General features: G+C 45.3%; 1 protein-coding gene across 4 annotated transcripts in view; it reads right to left on the bottom strand.

Annotated features, from left to right (window-relative positions):
- Positions 1-14,445, bottom strand: part of EDC4 (enhancer of mRNA decapping 4) — a 1,195,251-nt gene that overhangs the window by 814,573 nt on the left and 366,233 nt on the right. The window lies entirely within an intron of this gene.

The following is a 14,445-nucleotide window of genomic DNA, read 5'->3' as shown; positions in this document are numbered from 1 at the left end:
AGCATGGCTACTACAGATGAATGTGCCTAAATGGAAAGAAGTCCTTGGAGGATGAAACTCTGCAGTGTTGAAGAGGCAGTCCATCAAGCCAGGAGAAAGGGTTGAGCTGAGTAGTGCTAACAGCCATGGACAAAGACAGAGTAGGCCAATGGACAGCAAACAGTAGCAGAATTAGAATCCATTGAGCTGAGTCTGTAGCTAAAGCTAGTACCTTTGAAGCATCCATTGAGGCTATAGAACTAACAGCCAATCTGGAGGATAACATAACGAAAGTGATACATACCCAGTGTTCTCCCCAGAAATTTTTTCCAGCCGAGTGTCATGAAAAAGTAGCCGGGTGGGGTGGGACGGGGAAATTTGGTGGTCGGGAAAATTAAGGGCTCCTTTTACTAAGCTGCAATAGCGTTTTTAGCGCGTGCAGAATTGCCACACTACACGGCTAGAACTAACGCCAGCTCAATGCTGGCGTTAGCGTCTAGCATGTGCGGCAATTCTACGCGAGCTAACCACGCGGTAAAACTGCTATTGCAGCTTAGTAAAAGGAGCCCTAAATGTACTATTTGTATTAGTTAATTATTATTAGTTTGTATTATAAACAGATGTACTATTTGTATTAGTTAATTATTATTAGTTATTTTCCAATGCTCAATATGACTGCCTTTCTTAAGGTTTGACTCTTGTTCCATAATTTTTTATTATATTTAAGAAGTATCCAATTTTAGAAGTGAATAATTAGATATTTGCCCTCTTTCAAATGGTATAGAGCAGCGTCTCTCAAACTTTTTTAACTCCGGCACACTAAAGTGAGCAAATGTTTTTTGTGGCACACTAAATGCAGCAAATGTTTTTCATGGCTGGAAAAAATTTCTGGGAAGAACACTGTTGCCATTAGTTTTCAAGGTCCAATCACGTCAAAGAATGATGCTTATCTGGGTAGTTGTATAATAAAAAGAATTGATAAGATAACATGAGAAGTGAAATTGTCTTGAATCAGAGGGTTACATACCCTGTAGGTTCTAAAAGCAGGCTTGTGGATTAGATATAAACTATGAAGGCAGTGGTGTACCTAGCATATGTGACACCCGAGGCCCATCATTTTTTGACACCCCCCCCATCTGTATGAAAAACATGATTTTTAGTAACAATCCACACATCACACAAGAGTGTACCTAGAAAAAGGCAGCATCTTACATACTGCAGTGAGCAGTACATCAATACACCCATTGTAAAACTAAACAAGCCAGACTAGTACAGATCAATCCTATACAATCAATCCTAACTGAAAACCATGTCTTTCAAACACACAGAACATCTTCGCCTAGTATGGAATATGTAATCACAAACTAACCCCTCTCCCTTTTACAAAGCTGTAATGTGCTTTTAATCCATGGTGGTAACAGCTCAGACTCTCATAGAATTCTGATCAATTACCACCATGGCTGGTGCTAAAAAACACTCTACAGTTTTGTAAAAGGGGGGATAAAATAGAAAAACATAGACAAAGGTTAAATTGAACCACCAAAAAGCTGGACTCTGCATACAATGCAACACCACAGAAACAGCGATGCATCTCCCCTAAAGCAAAAAAATAAATAAATATAATTTTTTTTCTACATTGTCTTCTCTGGTTTTTGCTTTCCTCATAGTCTTCCTTTCATCCACTGTCTACCCTCTCTCTGACCCTTCTATATGGCATCTTCTCTCCTTGTATTCCACTTCCATCTCTCCCTTCACCCTTATTATTCTGGCATCCATCTTCTTCCCTTCCCTCCTCCAATGGCATCTCTCTCCTCTTCTTCCCTTCCCTCTCCCACACCCCATGGTCTGGCATTTCACTCTCTCCTCTCCCTTCCCCCCACTTCCATCAGCATCTGCCCCCTTTCTTTCCCTCCAAATCAATTCCATCCAGTATCCTTCCCCCTTATGTCTCTCTCTCCTTTCCCTGAACACTAATTCCATCAGCATCTACCCCCTTTCTCTCCCTCCACCACCCTTCCATACCACCCTGACCTCCTTTTTCTCCCTCCACCACCCTTCTCTGCTCCTCTCTCCCTCCAAACCAGCAAGGACCCATGATGACTGCTTCTGTTGCCTCTGCAAGATGTAAGTGACTTTGGAGGGGGTGGGACGGCAGACGCAGGGAGTTGTGGCAAGGTTCCGCAATGACTGCAGCTGCCGGTCCACCCCTTCCGACATCACTTACGTCTTCCGGAGGCAGAGGCGGCAAATGCAGTCATCGCGGACCTTCCTGCACTTCAGTGCGGTTGCCGACTCTGCTTCGGAATAAGTATGGCAGCCGCACTGAGGTGCAGGTGCCATTTAGAGCAGCTCGGAAGGTTCTGGATCCAGCCGGCTGTGTACCCCCCAAAGGCTGGCACCCGGGGCGGTCTGCCACTTTATGAGGGGAGAAAAAATAATAAAAAGAATAGATAACTTGACCGATTTAGACATGTCATACAATTATAACCACAAAAATATGTCATAAAATGTAATTCTAAACTCAAAAGACTCCAGACGAAAAGCAGACTATAGAAAAGAAACCAGAAAAGATCAAACCCATAGTACTAAGAGCCAAATGCTAAAATCAGACATGTCCATTATGAAAAGATGTGTGTATCACCGCTAATTATAACGAGTGAGTCTTTAAAATATGAGATGGTAACGGACAGCCAGACCTTGTGGACGGAAGTGACAAATACTGGAGCCAAAACCAGAGCACCGTGATGAAACTTGAATGGAAATATGGATACCTATTTATACTTTTGAGTAAAATTGCGATGCAAACATGTCATAGAAAAGAATAAATAATGTGTAAACTAAAAACCAAGAATATATTGTAACACCGAACTCAGAATTAATGAACTAACATGCTAAAAGAACTTAACCCCCCCCCCCCTTAAATAGGACATATACATACTTAAAATGATGGCTGGTTACAAACAGTATGCCTAGACCAGTGTTCTTCAACCTTTTTACACCTATGGACCGGCGGAAATAAAATAATTATTTCGTGGACCGGCAAACTACTAAGACTGAAATTTTTTTTAAAAAACCATCGCCGCCCCGTCCCCGCAAGCTCGGTCCCACAAACCATCTGATCCCATCCGCACAAGCCTCAAATAGTTATAATTTTATATTGAACATATTTTATTAAAATATAAAAAGAAACAATATTCTATACAATTGTCATTTTATAAATACAAATAATACAGGGCAAAATCAACAAAACCCCTGTCTCCCCTCCCCTTCACATATATCCCCTCTACTATCAAGAAAACTGAATAAGCCAAATTATTACAGAATGCTACACAAATATCAAGTAACAGAATACCACAGTCACACATGACAGGAATGGTGTTAGGGGAGTGGAACTAGGGCAACTGCCCCCTGGTCAGAGAGAGCCCTAAGCCAGCTGGAAGCTAAAGAAGCACTGCCTGGGCTTTGCACTCCCCAATTATGTCTAGCAAGATACATATTTCAAATCTGATATATTTGAATCACAAGATAGAAATAAAATTATTTTTTTCTACCTTTTGTCGTCTCTGATTTCTGCTTTCATTGCCTTTTCACTCTCTTCCAGCCAGTGTCTGCCCTAAGAACATAAGAATTGCCACTGCTGGGTCAGACCAGAGGTCCATCATGACCAGCAGTCCGCTCACGCGGCAGCCCTCTGGTCTAAGACCAGCACCCTAACGGAGACTAGCCCTACCAGCGCACGTTCTTGTTCAGCAGGAACTTGTCTAACTTTGTCTTGAATCCTTGGAGGGTGTTTTCCCCTATAACAGCCTCTGGAAGAGCATTCCAGCTTTCTACCACAGAACTTCCTTACGTTTGTATGGAATCTATCCCCTTTCAACTTTAGAGAGTGCTCTCTCGTTCTCCCTGCCTTAGCTACTAAGTCTATTCCCTTCAGTACCTTGAATGTTTCTATCATGTCCCCTCTCAATCTCCTCTGCTCAAGGGAGAAGAGGCCCAGTTTCTCTAATCTTTCGCTGTACGGCAACTCCTCCAGCCCCTTAACCATTTTAGTCGCTCTTCTCTGGATCCTTTCGAGTAGTACCGTGTCCTTCTTCAAGTACCAGTGCTGGACGCAGTACTCCAGGTGAGGGCGTACCATGGCCCGGTACAGCAGCATGATAACCTTCTCTGTCTCTTCAGTCCAGCATCTGCCCCTTCCATTCACTGTCTGTCTTTCCCTGCCATCTCTCCTCCTGCCCCCCCCCCCCCAACACCCCAATTTGGTCTAGCATCCATCATCTTCCTTCTGTTCCCCTCATGGTCTGGCATCTCTATCCTTCCCTCCCCCCTGTGGTTTTTAGCATATCTCTCTTCTCATTTCCTCCACTCAGATCCATTCTCTGCTCTCTCTTCCCTTTTCTTCTCTGGTCTTCCTTCTCTATTTTCTGCCTCCATCTAAATTAAATTCTTTCTTACTATTTAGTCCCGTTTCCCTCTTTTCACTGTGTCTACGCACAGCTTGTCACCCCTTTCCCTCACCCCTCCATTATCTTACTATATTCTTCCCCCTTTATTTATCTCCTCCTTCCATCCAGTATGTGTTCTTTCCCCACTTCCATTCAGCATCTGCTCTCCCCTCTCAACTGACATCCATCTGCCTTCTGCTCTCTCTCCCTTCTTCTCACTTCCATCATCTGTCCCCTTCTCTCTCTCTCTCATCTCCTCCATTCCATCATCTGCCCCTTCTCTCTCTCTCTCCCCCCCCCCCAACTTCCATCATCTGCCCCCCTTCCCCTCACCTTTGTGGGTCACTTTCTTTCCCCTGAGGGTGGCTCATGTCACAGGGGAAGCTTTGGCCGAGCAGAACCGCTTGATTGACAGTGGAACTTACTTGATTGATGTCGATGCTGGGGCCCGTTGCCGTTTGAAGGAAAAAAAAAAAGGTGGAAAAAAGGGACCTGTAAAGGCGAGAGGAAGGGAAACCTCCAGGACAGCTGCTCTTTGCCCTCCTTCAGCGGCCCAAGAGTTCAGACCAGCAGCGGCAGCTCTGTATGCTTTTAACTTCGGCACAGAGCTGCCCCTAATCAATAGTTTAGCGCGGTTTCATGAGGCAGCCTCGGGGCCTTTGATAGCCGGCCCGCTTCGATGATGCGATGTGGGCCGGCCTAGCAAAGGCCCCGAGGCTGCCTTATGAAACCGCGCTAAACTATTGATTAGGGGCAGCTCTGTGCCGAAGTTAAAAAGCATACAGAGCTGCCGCTGCTGGTCTGGAGGTGCGGAGACAAGGCAGGAGGCAAACGCGGTGGAAGGCAGGAGTCCCGGCACAGGGACTGCAACAGGAAGTTGCAAGTCAGCTGACGCCGGCCTTTCGTTGCGGCGGGGACCGAATCCTTCGCGGACCGGCAAGATTTTGTTTGCGGACCGGCACCGGTCCGCGGACCGGCGGTTGAAGAACTGTGGCCTAGACTATAGAGACCTAAACAGGGTAAAAGTAAGCATATGGGAAATGAACAGCTGATAATAAGGAAGGGAGCTATCTATAGTTTATAAAGAACTATCACTTCAGAGTCTTAGAGGGAGGATGACCTAGGTTGCTTCCCAGCGAAACCAAAGCAAAAGGAATATGAACCTTGGTTCTCCACAAGAAGTCAGATAGGAGAAGGCACACCACCACGTACTCCAAGTCACAGACAGAATATAGGTATACATTCTGTAACTGCCACCAGCACATGAAACTATAGAATCAGAAGGATCCCTAACCTGGAGGAATCATTAGGGTAAAAAGAATACCCAGTAAAGAATACCCATAAGTCTCCAGAATGCTGGGGAAAGAGCTCTTGCCACCATATAGCCCCATAGGACATCACAAGCCTCGTAGGAAGGTTAGTGAACAGGAAGCAGCTAGAGATATGCTCAAAAAACCAAGGACAAAGACACAGCAGCAAAGAAAGCAAATAGAATGTTAGGCATGATAAAGAAAGGACGATCTTGCTTGACAAATTTGCTGCACTTCTTTGAGGGGGTAAACAACAGACAGACAAGGGAGACCTGGTCGACATTGTATATCTGGATTTTAAGAAGGCATTTGACAAGGTTCCACAAGAACAACTACTTCAAAAAATTGAGAGCCATGGAATAGAGGGTGAAATACTCAGGTGGATTAATAACTGGCTAGCAGATAGGAAACGGAGAGTGGGGTTAAATGGACAATACTCGGACTGGAAGAATGTCACCAGTGGGGTGCCACAGGGCTCGGTACTTGTACCTGTGCTCTTCAACATATTCATAAATGATCTGGAAATGGGTACGACGAGTGAAGTGATTAAATTTGCAGACGATACGAAGCTATACAGAGTAGTGAGGACGCAGGGGGATTGTGAGAATCTGCAACGTGACATAACCACGCTCGAGAAATGGGCAGCGACATGGCAAATGAGGTTCAATGTGGATAAGTGTAAGGTAATGCATGTTGGTATCAAAAATCCCACACACGAATACAAGATGTCCGGGGCAGTACTAGGAGAGATCTCCCAGGAAAGAGACCTGGGAGTACTGGTCGACAAGTCAATGAAGCCGTCTGCACAATGCGCAGCGGCAGCAAAAAGGGCGAACAGAATGCTAGGAATGATTAAGATGGGGACCACGAACAGATCAGAGAGGGTTATCATGCCGCTGTATCGGGCTATGGTACGCCCTCACCTGGAATACTGCATCCAGCACTGATCGCCATACATGAAGAGGGACATGGTACTACTCGAAAGGGTCTAGAGAAGAGCGACTAAAATGGTTAAGGTGTTGGGAGAGTTGCCGTACGATGAGAGATTAGAGAAACTGGGCCTGTTCTCCCTTGAAAAGAGGAGACTGAAAGGAGACATGATCAAAACATTCAAGATAGTCAACCTAGTCATGGAGGAAAGAGACTTCCAGACTTCTTAGTAAGAAACCAAACTATAGAGTAGATAGATTATGTTCCTTTGCAATTGTTAATAAAGATAATTGGAAAAAAAAAAAAAAAACATTCAAGATAATGAAGGGAATAGACTTGTTGGATAAAGATAGGTTGTTCACCCTTTCCAAGGTAGAGAGAACGAGAGGGCACTCTCTGAAGTTAAAAGGGGAAAGATTCTGTACGAACGTAAGTAAGTTCTTCTTCACCCAAAGGGTGGTGGAGAACTGGAATGCTCTCCCGGAGTCTGTTATAAGGGAAAACACGCTCCAGGGATTCAAGACAAGGTTGGACAAGTTCTTGCTAAACCAGAACAAACGCAGGTAGGGCTGGTCTCAGTTAGGGCACAGGTCTTCGACCTGGGGGTCGCCGCGTGAGCGGACTGCTGGGTGCGATGGACTAGCGGTAATTCTTATGTTCTTATGTTCACAGTAGATCAGAGAAAGATATAATGCCGTTTTATAGAGCAATGGTGAGACCACACTTGGAATACTGTGTCCAACATTGGTCTCCCAACCTAAAGAAGGATATAAAACTGCTGGAGAGGGTGCAGAGACGAGCAACGAAGCTAATAAAAGGTATGGAGAACTTGGAATACGAGGAACGACTTAAAGAGACTGGGATTGTTCTCCCTTGAGAAAAGGAGACTGCGAGGGGATATGATCGAGACTTTCAAAATACTGAAAGAAATCGACAAAATAGAGCAGGAAAAAAAATGATTTACAATGTCCAATGTGACACGGACAAGAGGACATGGACTGAAGCTAAGGGAGGGGGGACAAGTCCAGGACAAATATCAGGAAGTTCTGCTTCACGCAACGAGTGATGGACACCTGGAAGCCTATTCCGCGGCGGCGGTGGCATGGGGGAGGGCAGGAAGAAAGGAAGAAAGAAAGAAAGAAGGTGGGGTGGGGACAGGGAGCCAGAAAAAAAAAGCAAAAAATGGGGCAAGGAAGGAAGAAAGAAGGAGGGGGGACAGGAAACCAGAAACAAAGCAAAAAATGGGGCACGGAATCAGAGAAAGACAGACATAGAGAAAGAAAGAAAAAGTTGGGGGAGGGAATGAGGTCTGGAGGAGAGGAAGCATACAGGAGGCTGAAAGAAGGGAAGAAGTATTGGATGCACAGTCAGAAGAATAAAGTGCAACCAGAGACTGATGAAATTACCAAACAAAGGTAGGAAAATGATTTTATTTTCAATTTAGTGATTGAAATGTGCCAGTTTTGAGAAAGAAAAGATATTGAACTTTAAATGTGAGTGCTGCAGAAAAAAATAGAGTACTTGGAGGGCCGCAGAAAAAATAATTAATGTCTTATTAAAGAAATGACAATTTTGCATGAGGTAAAACTCCATAGTTTATATATCTTTCCTTTTAACTGTTAAAGGAAAGTTTTATAAACTATAAAGAGTTTTACCTCATGCAAAATTGTCATTTCTTTAATAAGACATTAACTATTTTTTCTGCGGCCCTCCAAGTACCTAGAAATCCAAAATGTGGCCCCACAAAGGGTTTGAGTTTGAGACCACTGATCTATACCCTGTAATCCCTTTCTCCTTCAAGAAGTCATCCAAGCCCTTTTTGAAACCCATTATTGTACTCTGTCCTATCACCTCTCCTGGAAGTGCATTCCAGGTGTCCACCACCCTCTAAGTGAAGAAGTACTGCCTAACATTCGTCTTGAATCTGTCTCCTTTCAGATTTTCTGAATGCCCTCTTGTTTTTGTTGTCCCCACTAGCCTGAAGAATCTGTCCCTCTCCACCTTCTCTATACCTTTCATGATTTTATAGGTCTCTATCATGTCCCCTCTAAGTCTCCGCTTTTCTAGGGTAAAGAGCCCCACCTTCTCCAGCCTTTTGGTATATGCAAGGTTTTCCATGCCCTTAATCATTTTTGTTGCTCTTCTATGGACCCTCTCGTACATCACCATATCCCCTTCTTAAGGTGCGGCGACCAGTATTGGACGCAGTACTCCAGATGCGGGCACACCATTGCTCTATACAGCGGCAGGATAACTTCCTTCGTTCTGGTAGTGATACCTTTTCTGATAATGCCCAACATTCTGTTCGCCTTTTTTGAGGCCGCTGCACATTGTGCCGCTGGCTTCATCGTTGTATCCACCAATACCCCCAAGTCTTATTCAAGTTTGCCTTCCCCCAATACCCTCCCTCCCATCGTATAGCTGTACATCGAGTTCCCTTTCCCTATGTGCAAGACTTTACATTTCTCTACATTGAAGCTCATCTGCCATCTTTTTGCCCACTCACCCAGCTTGTTCAGGTCACTTTGTAGATCTTTGCATTCCTCAACAGTTCTGACCTACTGTAGAGTTTTGTGTCATCCGCGAATTTTATAACGTCACACTTCGTTCCTGTTTCCAGGTCATTAATGAATATATTGAACAGCAACGGTCCCAGCACTGACCTGTGGGACACCACTTGTGACCCCTTTCCAGTCAGAGTAGTGTCCCTTTACTCCTACCCTCTGCTTCCTGTCTGCCAACCAATTTTAGACCCATCTGTGCACGTCCCCTTCCACCCCGTGGCTCCACAGCTTCTATAGTAGGCGCTCGTGGGGTACCTTGTCAAAAGCTTTTTAGAAATCCAGATATACAATGTCTATAGGGTTTGTCCAGTTGTTTGCTTATCCCCTCAAAGAAATGCAATAGGTTCATTTGACATGATCTTACTTTACAGAAACCATGCTGGCATGTTTTCAACAGATTATTTTTTCTAGGTGCTCATTGATACTTTCCTTGATCAATGATTCGGCCATCTTCCCCAGAACAGAGGTTAAGCTCAACGGTCTGTAGTTCCCCGGGTCACCTCTCGATGCTTTTTTGAAGATAGGCATAACATTTGCTATCTTCCAGTCCTCCGGGATTACCCCTGTTCTCAAGGATAGATTACAAATCTGTCGCAGTAACTCTGCTATTTCGTCTCTGAGCTCTTTCAGTATTCTTGGGTGGATTCCGCCTGGCCCGGAGATTTGTCAGTTTTTAATATATCTATTTGCTTGAGCACGTCTTCGAGGCTTACCTCCAAGTATGATAGTTATCTCTCTTGATCCCCCTTGAAGATTTTTTCCGGTTCAGGCAAGTTGGATGTGTCTTCTTTTGTAAAGACTGACAAGAAGAACTCGTTTAGTCTATTAGCCACCTCTTTTTCTTCCTTCACCACTCCCTTCCTGTCTCCCTCGTCCAAAGGTCCCACCTCCTCCCTCACTGGCTGCTTTCCTTTCACATATCGGAAGAATGGTTTAAAATTTCGTGCTTCCTTGGCTAGTCTCTCTTCGTATTCTTTCTTTGCTTTTCTGACCACTCGGTGACATTCTTTTTGCTGCTTCCTGTGCTCCTTCCAATTTTCGTCAGTTTTGTCCTTTTTCCACTTCCGAAATGATTTTTTCTTGTCTCCTATCACTTTTTTTTACTTCATTGGTTATCCATGCTGGATTTTTTTGTATGATCCTTCTTGCATCCTTTCCTAAATCTGGGTATATAGGTTTTGCGCCTCGTTTATCGTGTCTTTGAATAAAGACCAGGCTTGCTCCATAGTCTGAGCTTTCTTGGTGCTGTTTCTGAGTTTCTTCCTCACCATTTGTCTCATGGCATCATAGTTCCCTTTCTTGAAGTTAAACACAGTTGCATTGGTTCTCATCCCCTTGGGTAATCCCATTTCTACTTTGAACTGGATCATGTTGTGGTCACTGGTTCTTAGTGGTCCCACGACCTCCACTCCCTTTGCGGGTCCTTTCAGCCCATTGAGGATTAGATCCAGAATCGCTGGCCCTCTCGTTGGTTCCTTGACAAGTTGTTCCGAAGCAGTCCTGTACAGCCTCCAGGAACTCCATTTCCTTAGTACATTTTGAAATTCCAAGACTCCAGTCTATCCCAAGATAGTTGAAATCTCCCATAACTATGGTATTAGTATGCTTGCATTCCTGCCTCAACTCGGCCTCCATTTCCATGTCAGTTGCTTCATTTTGCCCAGGTGAACGGTAGTACAGCCCCATCTTTATCTTGGATCCATTTCTACCTGGTATTTTAACCCATAGTGACTCCAGTTGGACATTTGCCGCCGCTGCTGCGTCCACTCTGGCCGAGTGAATGGTGTCCTTTATGTATAGTGCTATTCCTCCTCCTTTCTGATACATCCTGTCTCTTCGGTAGAGCTTGTACCCTGGCAGTACTGTGTCCCATTTGTTTTCCTCGTTACACCATGTTTCCGTGATCCCTATGATGTCCAGGCTCTCATTTTTGACCATGACTTCCAATTCCCCCATATTGTTTTTTAGGCTGCTTGCATTAGTGTACATGCAGTTCAAGTTCTGGTATTTCCTCTTCTTTGCTATGTTCCCTTGTGTTTCATTCTCCTTTCTGTCCCCTTCCTGACTTGCTGACTCCTGATTTATGTCTCTTTTGTCTCTCCCTTGTGGTATGTACCTATTGTCCTCATCTTGTTCCTTCCCTTCGTCCAGATCCATTTTGACTTCCCCATGTAGTATGTTCCTCGTGTCCTCCTCTCCTTTGTCTTCCCCTTGTGATATGTTTCTACCGTCCTCCTCTTGTTCCTTCCCATTGTCCAGTTCCATTTTGACTTCCCTTTGCAGTATATTCCTTCTGACCTCTTCTTGCTTCTTCCATTTCCCTTGTTTATTTTCCTCCTGATGTTTACCATTTGCGTCTTCCCGGCATTTTTCCCACCCAGTATCTTCTCGGGATACTGTCTTCCAAACCAGGTCAACTGTCGGCTTTCCCCTTCTACTTAGTTTAAAGCTTGCTCTGTTGCTCTTCTGACGTTATTTGCTAGTTGTCTAGTTACCGCCGTGCTCAGGTGTAGTCCGTCTTTCTTGAAGAGCTTGTCCAATTCCTCACAAAGAGAAATCCCTCTTCCTCACACCATCTCCTCGTCCACGCATTTATTGATTGCAGCTCCATCTGCCTCTTCGGTTCTGCTCTCGGCACTGGTAGGATCTCTGAGAAGGTTACCTCTGAGTCCTCATCTTCAGTTTCCTTCCCAAGGTCTTGAATTGTTCGGTCAGTGCATACTTGCTGTAGTCTCTCCTGGTGACATCGTTCGTGCCGATATGAACTATCACTGCTGTCTCTTCTATCGCTGCTCCCTCCAGAATTCTTTCAATTTTGTCTACGATGTCCTTGGTTCTTGCTCCTGGGAGACAGGTCACTAGCCGATCCTATCTTCCTCCTGCTATGTGACTGTCTACTTGCTTTAGGATTGAGTCTCCCACCAGGATTGCAGATTTCCCCTTTTTCAGCCTCCGCTACGGTCGCAGGTCCTTGTTCTTGGTGCACTTCGTTTCTTCTCCCTCTAGGTACGGATAGAGCCTTGCCTCTTCTTTCTGCGAGATTCCTCCATGGCTACCTTCTACCTTGGTGTCAGATGGATCTTGTCCTCCGTTCTGTGTGTCTTCCTTGTCCCTGCGCTGCTCGTGTTCTTAAGAACATAAGAATTGCCGCTGCTGGGTCAGACCAGTGGTACATCGCGCCCAGCAGTCTGCTCACACGGCGGCCCCCAGGTCGAAGACCTGTGCCCTAACCGAGACCAGCCCTACCTGTGTTCGTTCTGGTTCAGCAAGAACTTGTCCAACCTTGTCTTGAATCCCGGGAGCGTGTTTTCCCTTATAACAGAGTTCGGGAGAGCATTCCAGTTCTCCACCACTCTTTGGGTGAAAAAGAACTTCCTTACTTTCGTACGGAATCTATCCCCTTTTAATTTCAGAGAGTGCCCTCTTGTTCTCTCTACCTTGGAGAGGGTGAACAACCTATCTTTATCTATCTCTATCTTTATCCTTCATTATCTTGAATGTTTCGCTCATGTCTCCTCTCAGTCTCCTCTTTTCAAGGGAGAACAGGCCCAGTTTCTCTAATCTCTCACCGTACGGCAACTCCCCCAACCCCTTAACCATTTTAGTCGCTCTTCTCTGGACCCTTTCGAGTAGTATCATTTCCTTCTTCGTGTATGGCGACCAGTGCTGGACGCAGTATTCCAGGTGAGGGTGTACCATAGCCCGGTACAGCAGCATGATAACCCTCTCTGATCTGTTCGTGATCCCCTTCTTAATCATTCCTAGCATTCTGTTCGCCCTTTTTGCTGCCGCTGCGCTGATTGACTTGTCGACCAGTACTCCCAGGTCTCTTTCCTGGGAGGTCTCTCCTAGTACTGCCCCGGACATCTTATATTCGTGTGTGGGATTTTTGATACCAACATGCATTATCCACATTGAACCTCATTTGCCATGTCACTGCCCATTTCTCGAGCGTGGTTATGTCACGTTGCAGATCTTCACAATCCCCCTGCGTCCTCACTACTCATATCGTCTGCTTCGTATCGTCTGCAAATTTAATCACTTCACTCGTCGTACCTATTTCCAGATCGTTTATGAATATGTTGAAGAGCACAGGTCCAAGTACCGAGCCCTGCGGCACCCCACTGATGACATTCTTCCAGTCCGAGTATTGTCCATTTACCCCCACTCTGTTTCCTATCTGCTAGCCAGTTTTTAATCCACCTGAGTATTTCACATTCTATTCCATGGCTCTCAATTTTTCGAAGTAGTCGTTCGTGCAGAACCTTGTCGAACGCCTTCTGAAAATCCAGATATACATTGTCAACTGGGTCTCCCTTGTCTGTCTGCTTGTTTACCCCCTTGAAGAAGTGCAGCAAATTCGTCAAGCAAGATCGTCCTTTGCTGAAGCCGTGCTGACTGGTTCTCATCAGTTTGTGTCCATCAAGGTGATCAATGATGCGGTCTTTTATCAGCGCCTCTATCATCTTTCCACTCTCCTGTAGGCATCCTCGATGAACTTCTCAAGCTCCCTCACCTGTTCCTCAATGTGCCTCTCTCACATAGGGTCTTCGGCTGCCTGGAAGGGGTCTTTTAAGATGCAGAGTCCCTCCAGCTCCTGGATCCTGTGTTTCAGACGACTGACCTCACTCTTCAAGCTTTCCAGTTCCTGACATCGTCCGCACACTTACAACTGCCTCCCCGAGGGGAGGTAGTCGTACATGTGGCAGTATTGCGGATAAATTGTTTATAATTGTTCAAACTGTTTGTAAATCTGCGTGCCAACGCAGATACTACTGTAACTGATGTAAACCGCCTAGAACTCTCCGGGTATGGCGGTATATAAGAATAAAATTATTATTATTATTATTATTACACTGGAAAGCTCATCCTTTGGGTTCCTTCAGCTTCCATTCTTGTCTGCCTTCTGGTCCTGGTCCTCTCAGCTTGTGTGCTCACTCTTGTGCTTGGCTCTTGGGCCTATCCCTTCCTTATCTTCTGTCCCTGCTGCTTTTCTTCTGCACTTTCACCTGTTGCTTCCCCGTTCGTGTGTCGCTACTCTTTGTTCGTGTGTGGGTATGGTCTCCCCTGGGCCTACTTGTTTCTTATCTTCTGTGTCTGCTGCCCCTCTGCCTTACTTGCTTGTAAGTGTATGCTATCCTGTGCTCTTGCTACTCTCTTACCTTGCTGTCTTTCTTGGGGTTCCTGGATGTAGCGACCCGTCCCTTCTTCAGGCCT

This window comes from Geotrypetes seraphini, chromosome 4 (genome assembly GCF_902459505.1).
Source record: "Geotrypetes seraphini chromosome 4, aGeoSer1.1, whole genome shotgun sequence".
Lineage (NCBI taxonomy): Eukaryota > Metazoa > Chordata > Amphibia > Gymnophiona > Dermophiidae > Geotrypetes > Geotrypetes seraphini.
The sequence above is the reverse complement of the archived record's forward strand: the minus strand, read 5'-3'. Positions and strand labels throughout refer to the sequence as shown.